This window comes from Gossypium hirsutum, chromosome D11, assembly GCF_007990345.1.
Source record: "Gossypium hirsutum isolate 1008001.06 chromosome D11, Gossypium_hirsutum_v2.1, whole genome shotgun sequence".
NCBI classification, from domain to species: Eukaryota; Viridiplantae; Streptophyta; class Magnoliopsida; order Malvales; family Malvaceae; genus Gossypium; species Gossypium hirsutum.
Window position 1 is genome coordinate 29,194,853 of NC_053447.1, and position 10,693 is coordinate 29,205,545.

Sequence of the window (10,693 nt, forward strand, 5' to 3'; positions counted from 1 at the left end):
GTTACTATTACTAAATTATTTGTATCTTAAGCTACATAATTCCGGATTAAGATCTGTAAATTTTCCTTGAAACTAGACTCATATATCTTCTTACCATAAAATTTTCAGAATTATTGGTTTAGCCAATAAGTATATTTTATTCTTTAAAGTTTCCCTTGTTTTGTTGTCTGACAGTTTCGACCTTTCTGCACTAAAAACTAATTATCTTCTCGTACAGAATTTGAATGATGTTTTTATTTGTTTCTCTTGAAAGTAGGCTCATTCAAGATTTTAAACATATAAATTCTAACCCATAATTATTTTTATACAATTTTTAATAATTTTCCAAATTCCGGATAGGGGATTCCGAAATCATTCTGACCCTATCTCAGTACAATTCAAATATCTCATAATATGAAATTCTTTTGCTTACTTCGTTTCTTTTATGAGAAACTAGACTAAAATATCTTTAATCCCATATGTTTTTCATTCTCTAATTCGATTTCCACAATTTATTATGATTTTTAAAAATTAGCCTACTGCTGCTATCCAAACAGCAAGCTTTTTCAGCTTTTTTCCGAATCTCTTATTTTTGTGTTTCGGGTACACACCTGGTTTTGTTTGATGCTAAAACAGTCCCCTGAGCACTCCAAAGCCTATAATTGAACAAATAACGCCATAATCAGTCTTACCTTGCGATTAATCAAAATCCTGAAACCAAAATACTTACTCATAAAATGATGAACACTTACCGCAGAAACTTCAAATCGATACGTTTACAAAAGCCTTAATCTTCGCGAAATGCTGTCGCCAACACCCCAGAATTAGACTATTGAACACAAAATAATATCTTAAAATGTAACCCAACAACTTATTGAATTTGCACAAGTGCTGTTTAACGCTACGAAATCAAGAGGAAAGAATGGGCTAGGAGAAACAAGGGAATTTCAGCAGTAGAGGAAAGAAAAGAAAAGATAATCGAGTAAGAAGCAAAGAAGACAAAAAAATTCAACAGAGATGGGGGAGAGAAAACGTCAGAAAGATGGAGAGAAAAATGACTCTCTTTTTTTCAAAAAAGGAAAAAAAGTGATCAGATTTTGGATATTCTCCCTCATAATCCCTATTTCACTCCTAAAATCTTTCCCTCACTTCCCACTACACATCCACCACTCAGAAACCTAGTTCAGCACAACTCTTGCCGAAATTAAGAGCAAAAATAAAACTTTTACCGTCTCAAAGATTCGAACCCATGACCTCCTTCACACCAACACTCCACTTATCCACCAGACCAGCAGACCCATTCTGTTAATTTGCCAACTTTTACTTAAAAGCCTACTGACCAAAGATAGTGCTTATTCATAAAAATACCAAAATTTGCCCAAGTCCTGGCTTAAACTTAGGACCTCTCAAACACTCCCAAAACACATAACCACTAAAGTAGACAAATATTTGTGTCACACATTCACAATACCCAAAATTAAAATTTTGGGGCGTTACATTGAAAGTCAAATATAGGCTCAGTTTTTGAGAAATTAAAAGTTGTAAAATGGGGTTTGAAATTGTAGGCAAGAGGGATCAAAGAAAAATGAGCAGAATCTTCTAAGCAGTTACATATCGAGTTGAGCAAATTAGTGGAACTCAATAGGGATGGTGAGAATTTGGCTGAGTTAATTGATGTTAAACTTCACTTTAATTTGGAAACTGACAAAGAAGAAGCTTACTGGGAACAACGTGCTCGAGCAAATTGGCTGAGGTTGGGCAATAAAAACACCAAGTATTTCCACAATTTTTCTTATCGTAGAAAAAGGCAAAATAGTATTCGAAAATTGATGAAGGAAGATGGTAATTGAGATAGAAATGAGAGAGAAGTGGAGGAAATGATGTGCAATTATTTTGTTAACATTTTTTATTCAAAAGGTCTTAGTTGCATGGAACGTATCTTATCAGGAGTGAATAAATACATCACAGATGGTATGAACCAGATGTTTTTATCCAAGTATACAAATGAGGAAATATTTGCTACATTAAAAGGAATGGGCCCAACTAAAGCTGCTGGTTGTGATGGTTTTTCAGCGGTATTTTTTTTAAATTTTTGGAGTATCATAAGGGATAATGTAAGTGCTTTCTATCTTGAAATTTTGAATGATGGTTTATTTGTGGAACCTCTAAATGTTACTAATCTAGTGCTGATTCCAAAAATTGCTTAAGCTTTGAAGGTGGAATATGCATGGTCTTATATAAAATAATGTCGAAAACTGTTGCAAACCGTTTTCAACAAGTTTTAGATTATTGTATAGATGAGGCCCAAAGTTCTTTTGTTCTGAAACGTATGATTATAGATAATTTTTTCTTAGCTTTTGAAATTCTTAATTCATTTAAGCACAAAAGAATAGGTAGAAAATGTTCACTTGCACTAAAGTTGGGCATGAGCAAAGCCTAAGCTCGAGTGGAATGGGCATTTTTACAAAAAATGATGATGAAGATAGGTTTCGACTCGACTTGGGTAGACTTTATTATGCAGTAAATTAGCACTGTCTCGTACTCTATAGTGATTAATGGTATAGAGGGGCAAAGTTTTAAACCTACCTGAGGCTTACGACAAAGGGACCCTTTAAGCCCCTATTTATTTTTAATCTGCAGTGAAGGTTTATTTTCTTCGATGAGATTGGATATAAGAGAAGATGTTTTGGAGGGACCAAAAGTTAGTCGACGTGGTCTGAAGATCTCTCATTTATTGTTCGTAGATGATTGTATTATATTTAGAGAGACTTCAACTAGGGGTGCGAATGTGTTGAAAGGTATCCTTAAGGAATATGAGAAAGTTTCAGGTCAATGTGTGAATTATGAAAAATCTACTGCTTTTTATAACTCTAATACTTCTGATCAATCCAGGGAAATTGTTTCATATATTCTAAGGGTTCGTAATTCAACAAATCCCGAAAAGTACTTGGGCCTCCCTAACATGGTGGGTCAGAGAAATAAGGAAGCCTTTCAATTATTTAAAGATCGGTTGAGATGCAAGATCGATAGTTGGAGTACAAGACTCTTATCTCAAGGAGGTAAAGAAATATTTATAAAATTAATCTTACAAGTAGTCCTGACTTATACTATGGCTTGCTTTCTACTTCCTAATTCTCTTTGCAAAGAAATGGAGGGCATTCTTGCGAAGTATTGGTGGCAAAAGGGATATGGAAAAAAAGGTATCCATTAGTGTGAATTGATAAAACTTTGTGATTTAAAGGAGAATGGAGGTACTAGCTTTCGTTGCTTAAAAAAATTCAATTTATCTTTATTAGCAAAACAGGGTTGGCGATTAATTTGTTATCCGGATTCTTTGCTTGTATGTGTGTTGAAAGCTAAGTATTATTCTGAAACAGATTTCATAAATGCAAGGTTAGAGAGTCTACCTTCCTATACCTAGAAGAGTATTTGAGCTAGGGATACTCTAAGATGGGATGTGCTGGAGAGTTGGGAATGGGGAAAGAATTCCAGTTATTGGAGCCGCATGGGTGTCTAGTTTAGGGAGTCACAAAATTCAAATTGTTAGTAGTATTTAGACTTTTTAATGAAGAACTTTTTAGAAGTACCTTCAGTGTGACTGATGTAAAACGTATTTGGAGCATTCTGTTGGTTCGTATTTCTCAAGATAATTTTTTGGTATGGAAAGAGGAGGCATCTAGTGAGTATTCTATCCACAATGCTTACAAAATGCTTTTACAGTTATTGGGTGATCCTAATCATTTACAGCAGCAAACAGAATACGTGCATTTTTACAAGAAACTATGAGGGCTTAATCTACCCTTTAAACTAAAGATTACAATCTAGAAATGCTATAAAAACTACATCCCTACTTTGTGTAATCTACAGTACAGAAGGCTAATAATTGAGGTTGTGTGTCCAAAGTGTGCAACGTTAATGGAAACTCACAAACATGTGTTTAGGAAGTGTCATGTTACAAAGGATACATAAAGATCTTTAAATGCATGTTGGCCTGAGAGAAGGGATGAAATGAGCTTTAGCTACCTGGTATTTTGCATCCAATACCATAGGCTAGTACAGAATCTTTGCATGTGCAATATAGGTTTTATGGACGGAGAGAAACAAATAAATTCATGAGCGGTAAAAAAGATCTAGTTCAAAAATTGCTAATTTTGTAAAAAAAATTACATTGCTGAATTAGATGGGTTGGAAAAAATCTTTACTCGTGAGTATGATGGGAAATGAAATATAGAGGCCACCGCGAACCTCGTTTGTCAGAATCAACTTTGATATTGCTTTCAACCAAACCAATAACAGTTCTTGCTTGGGGCTTGTAGTAAGGGATTCTAATGGGGGATTTTGGGAGTCAATTCTGTTCTAAATCAAAATATACGTTCTGCATTTACAGTCAAGGCTCTTGCATGTGTCTAGGGACTCCAACTAGGTGTAACAATGGGATTTAGGGAAGTGGAGGTTGAAGGTGATGCGAGATCTGTTATTAAAAAAATATAGAGTAGATGGGCAGATAAATCAGAAATACAAGCTTACATTACCAATTGCCAAAACCTAAGTGACAGCTTTCGAACCTGGGTTTTTCTGTTTGGGCATCGATCAAAAAATGAGGTTGCTAGAAAATCTGAGGATATAAAAGGGAAGGGGGAAAACTAGAAGTATCTGGTGCGTTGAAAGGATAATGAAATATGTTTTGTTGTTTTCCAATGTGTATCAAGAGTAGTGTTTAATTAATGCTATTGTTAAAGTTGTAGAGATGCTTTTAGAGCAACTCTTGAGTTCAACTAGGTTGGGCCATGCTTCTTGGTCCATTTTTTACTTTATTTTTTTTTGTTGTATTGGGTTGTGTTACTTTAATAAATAATCCAGCTATTTTATTCAAATAATAATAACATTCAATAATATTAAAATTCATTAATAATATTATAACTTCCTAAAAAAGTAATGACAATATAACATCAATGTAAATTTTAACATCCATAAATGGATTCATTATTAAGGTTAAATAGATAAAAAGAATGATTTTGAAAGTTGATTATAGATTTAGGTTTTTTTTTTCAAATTTAGGGAAATAGGCTAATATTTGAGAGAGAAATAGAAAATGCGCCTTGGAGGGTGTGCTTTTAGTCCCCTAGTTGTTACCTCAACAAAAAATGATTCATGTAGGACGCGATTTCTATTTCTAAGTTTTTTTTTGTGTTGGGTGTTAGAAATTCGGAGGAGAAAGATTTATGTGTTTGTGTTCAAGTTTGACATTGTGATAGTTTTAAGGTATGTTTGAGTTGACAGTGATGTGATAGCACTTGGAGACCTATACATTTCATCTATCGTGTGGGGAAAGAACCATCACCTTAGAAGCCCATCGCATTGCAACTCAGGCTCCTAGTTCACGGTGGTTAGACGGTCACAAGTTGTAGTATAAGTAGGGCTCTCAGTTGATGGTGGTTATGCGGTCACGGGTTCAAGTTTCATGATACCATAAGAGGATGCTTTATAAACCCCATACATAAGTTTGAGACCATAATCATATGGAAAAACAAAGTAATTTTCCAATATAATCAACTTATTCTTTTTCTTCATCTCCACCAAATATGATACCCTTAACCTCATTGTCCACAACTTGTGACAAAGTTGGGAGCAGAAAGACTTTCAAGGTGATAAGTGACTGTAATAATAGAGAAAAAGCTAAAACTCGAGTCGGGCGGTAGTAGTTGTAGTTATTAATGAGTTCTTTAATCACAGTAATCGCTATCAACTTGAGTCGCGTTTCAGCTTTTCTCCATCGTCACAGTCACTTCTCCCTGAAAGTCTTCTTAACCCCAACTCTATCATAGGTTATAGACAATGAGTTTAAGGATACTACCTTTGGTGGAGATGAAGAAAAAGAATAAATTGATTATGCTAGAAGGCCCCTTTATTTTTCCCTATGATTATGGTCTCAAACTTATGTATGGGGTTTATAAAGCATCCTCTTCTAGTATTATGAAACTTGAACCCATGATCGCATAATCACTATCAACTAGGTCCCTAGTTAAACTTCAATCTGTGACCACATAACCATTGCCAACTGGGAGCCCTACTTATACTTCAACCCGTGATCGTATAACCACCGTGAACTAGGAGCCTAAGTTGCAATGCAATGGGCTTCTAAGGTGATGGTTTTATCCCCACATGATAGATGAAATGTATGGGTCTCTGAGCCATCGCATCATCGTAAACTTAAACACACCTTAAAACTATCACAACGTCTACCTCGAGCACAAACACAAATAAATTTTTCCCTCCCAAAATTTCAACACTCATAAAAAATAATTTAAAAGAGAATTTTTTATTTTTTTAAGGGATGGTGGGTGAGAGAGTTGATGGAGTAAGGAGGAGCAAAACCCCATTTATATAAACAACCGAGGGTAAAATTTCTAAAAAAAATTATGTGAGAGCCTACGACCATCCGAGATTTCAGGGATGGGATGTCTAAAAATTATCTCGGGATTCTCGGGTTCTGAAATTTTTTCACGGGTTAGGATTAGGGTTGAAAATGTGAAGGAAGAAAACACCTCTTGCATGATACGTTTTCATCGCGAAAAGCATGTCCTACAGCAGATATCGACAATTTACAAGTTGGAATAGAGTTTTTCTCGAAAGATAAGGTGGCTTCAAGTTCTTCATTAAATGTCGATGATTTATAAGTTAGAATAGAGTTTTCCTCAAAAAACAAGTGCGCAATGTGTGACAGTAGATGTCCATGAAAAATCATAGCATCTATGAGAAAAAATACGGGTTTCTGGACAATTAAGAAATATAACGTTCTACATACTTATGTTGTTGCAAGTACGTCACGTGATCATCTGAGATTGGATTCTGGCCTAAATTTTGACATTGTCTTAGTTATTTTGAAATACTCATGTTGTCACAGGATCATCCCAAATTAGATTCTAACATGATCTCTGACATTATCTTACCCATAGTGAAAGCAAGTCCTAGGATTTCAGTGTTAATTTTGATTCGCAATGTTAGTAGTCAATACAATTACACCTTGTTGTACTATAAGGCCTAAGTTGCAAAATAGAAGGCTATGGAAAAGATGTATAATGGGTGGGATAAATCATGTAATGATTTATGGTATCGGTGTCAAGTACTCATTCAATACGTCTCAAGGATCGTCATTGATCTGCAAACAGAACCTGCATATCATGACGATTGATTGGTCCCCAGGAAAACAGTTTTCCATTGTCTTTTTTGGATATTCAAGAAATGCATCGCAACATTCCGATATTGTAAACCATTAGTCCAAATTAACGACACATTCATGTATGAGATATATGAGCATAAGTTTTTGTTGGTTGTTGCACAGGATGATAATTGAAAATTCTTGCCAATAGCTTTTGCAATAACAGAAGGAGAATTTGCTGATGCTTGGGATTTCTTCTTGACTAACTTGAGAAGGCATGTTGTGTCACAACCCGATATATACATCATTTCTGATAGGCGAATCAAAATATAGGCTACAATTGATCGATGTGGAAGCCTCTGGGACCGTGCAAACCATAGGCATTGTATACGTCATACAGGGACAAATTATATGGGCCAATATCATAAGGATGTTGAGCATTAACATAGGTATGTAGTAGTCACTATTTTCTATATCATTCTTTAACATATACATTTTTTACATTCATAGATATACTTTTTATTTACTTCGACAAGGTATGAACTCATCCAACATCATTTCCATTAAATGTTGGAGAACTTGTAGGTTATAAACAAAGACGGTGTAAAATACCACAATGGGATACCCAATAAGCAGTGGACTTAATCATATAATGGAGGTCTATGATACGGGCACATGACAACGAACCTAGCGGAATGCATAAACTCCATATTGAAGGGGACACTCATTTACTGATAACCTCAGTGGTCAAATAAAACATATTTTCGTTTATCAGTCTTGTTTCCAAATCGAGCGAAAAAATATGTTGGATAGATAAAGGACAATCACATTTGGTGCAAGGAGGTGATGAAAGATATTAGAGAAAATGAAAAAGTACGAACTCTATGTTTGTAGTCTGTCACTCGCATCCAAATCAAATATTTTGAGTTGCAGAGTTCCATAAACCCGAAAAAAGTATTATTGGGGATCGTACCATGCATACCTAGGACGAAGGGCCTATGACTGTGAGAGATTTCGAGCACTTCATTTTTCATGTGCCCATGCAATTGATGCATGTGTCTCAATACGTCTAGATTGTATGAGCTATGTTAACGAAGTTTACAAACTAAAACGCATATATAAAGTATGGAAATCTGAATTCTCACTATCCCAAATGAAAGTATGTGGCTATTTATCTCGAGCGTTCCATTTGAGTTGGTACCATATACTACGTTGCGTCGCAAGCCAAAAGGTTGGTCAAATTCTACTCAGATATGCGACAATATGGATATTTGGGAAAGGATAGACCAACCAATGTTATGCAGTTACTGTATGAACCAAGGGCATAGTAAGCCAATATGTTCACACTTGGGGCAACATTGAGGAGAAAACTTAACTAAGAAATTTATTCAATTTTTTATAGACATACAAAAAAGAAACAAAAAATCAATTTGTTCATTTTTTTCATCTTTTCATTGCTTCTTATTTTTTGGTAAATTGTAAGTATTGATATATTATTGATGTAAAATACAGTAGAATACAATATAAATTATTTTTCTTTTTTTCCGTAGATTGTAAATAAGTATATATTATTGACATGGAATACAATAGAATACAATACAAATAATTTCTTAATTTTTTTCTTAGATTGTAAATAAGTATATATTATTTATGTAAAATACAAATAGAACAATTTTTTTGATATAATTGGAATAAGTGCATTATGGATGAAAAATTTTAATACAATACAAATTAAAAGTTAATAAAGTAAATGATGATTTACATGACAAAAATTAAAAAAAAAATTTCATTGGCGTTGTCGGCTCGAATGTGTGTCACAACCCGATGGGTGTCGGTTACGAAAAGGATTTCTTCATAGTTGAGGTTCTGATTCCTCATCTTTCTCTTCACCTTGACCGCCATGTTGATCTTCATCTTCATCTCGATCCTCTGTGCTAGAGTATTGTGTCATCCAAGGTTCCCATTGTATATCTTCTGTTGTATTAACAAGTGATTGCTAAGATGACCCACATCGATAGAACAATGATGTTGTGGGGTGTTTCCGACACTATCGATGGATAAGTGTATGGTGTCCCATAATCTAGTTGTAGACAGAATGTTGGAGTTTTCGGCGATGGCAAATACATCGATGTTGTTGTTGGCATTGACGTGTAATATGGTCTCGAGGATGGAGGTGGTGTAAAAAAATATACTTAGAGAAGGTGTTGATGCATGTATGATGGTGTAGTACTTGCGTAAAAAATAGGGTTAATGAAAGCACTAGAAAAATATGAATCATACTGACTGGGAGGTGGTGCACCCATCGATGCCCCATGTAGGGTTGGAGTTAATAATGATTCCATTGAAGCATGTACTCTCAACCTAGGATTCATGTGAGGTCGTATTGGCCCCCTATAATGATGTCGCCTACTTATTTCCTCCTCCGACAGTAGATATGACTTACCATGAAGTCTAAACCATGTCATGTAATATGGAAAGGTCACCAAATCCGATGGGAGAATTGGTTCGCCCATAGGAATTTTGGCCAATATTCATCGATTTTCCCTGTAAGCCGATCATATGCAGTTCATCGAGCTTCTAAGGTGGCAGAGGAATACTTTGCCTAAACCCAAATTAGCACATCACTCAATCGGATTCGTACCTCTCGACCATTGCAAAAACTATTAATGACACTTTGATGTGCTAGATATTGGGGTTTTTTACTAAATTATTATAAAAAAATAAAAAAATAACCAAAATATTATAATTTTTTTTATTTATCAAAATATTATAAATTTTTTTATTTACCAAAATATGCAAAAAAAAAACAAAAACCTGCAAAAAAAAAAACCTGTGGCGGCACCAAAGGTGCCAAAGAGATTGGCGGCACCAATGGTGCCAAAGGACTAAAATGTAACTATCTGTAGTTTTAAGGACCTGACATGCAAATTTACCATTTTGAATTTTGAAAGTGAATTGTTGCCGCTGTGCGTGTGGGGCGCACTAAAATTGAAATGTGGCTAATTGCCTTCAAAGCCCTAAAGTAAAGCTTTTTAAAAAAGTATAAACTAATTCGCATTTTATGTATTATTTTGGTAATTTGATGAGAATAGTTTATTTAAAAATTTTACTAAATTTGATGAGAATATTTTATAATTATAATTTATTCTTTCTATTTGGGTTACATTTATGGGTGGTCAGTTTTATTATTACTTCTGGTTTTTCAATAAGGCATGCCTAGTATTTCTATTAATTTTTTTAATTAAATCTAATATTAGTTAAGTGATAATTAAGATACTTAGAATTCTAATTAAGTAATAACTCTATTTTAATTTAATAAACTATTCTCATCAAATTACTTAATAACTCTATTTTAATTTAATAAACTATTCTCATCAAATTACCAAAATAGAGTTTATTAAATTAGAGTTTATTAAATGAGAATAGTTTATTAAATTAAAATAGAGTTATTACTTAATTAGAATTCTAAGTATCTTAATTATCACTTAACTAATTAGAGTTTATTACTTAATTAAAATAAGGAGGGCTTAGAAGGCAATTAGCCATATTTCAATT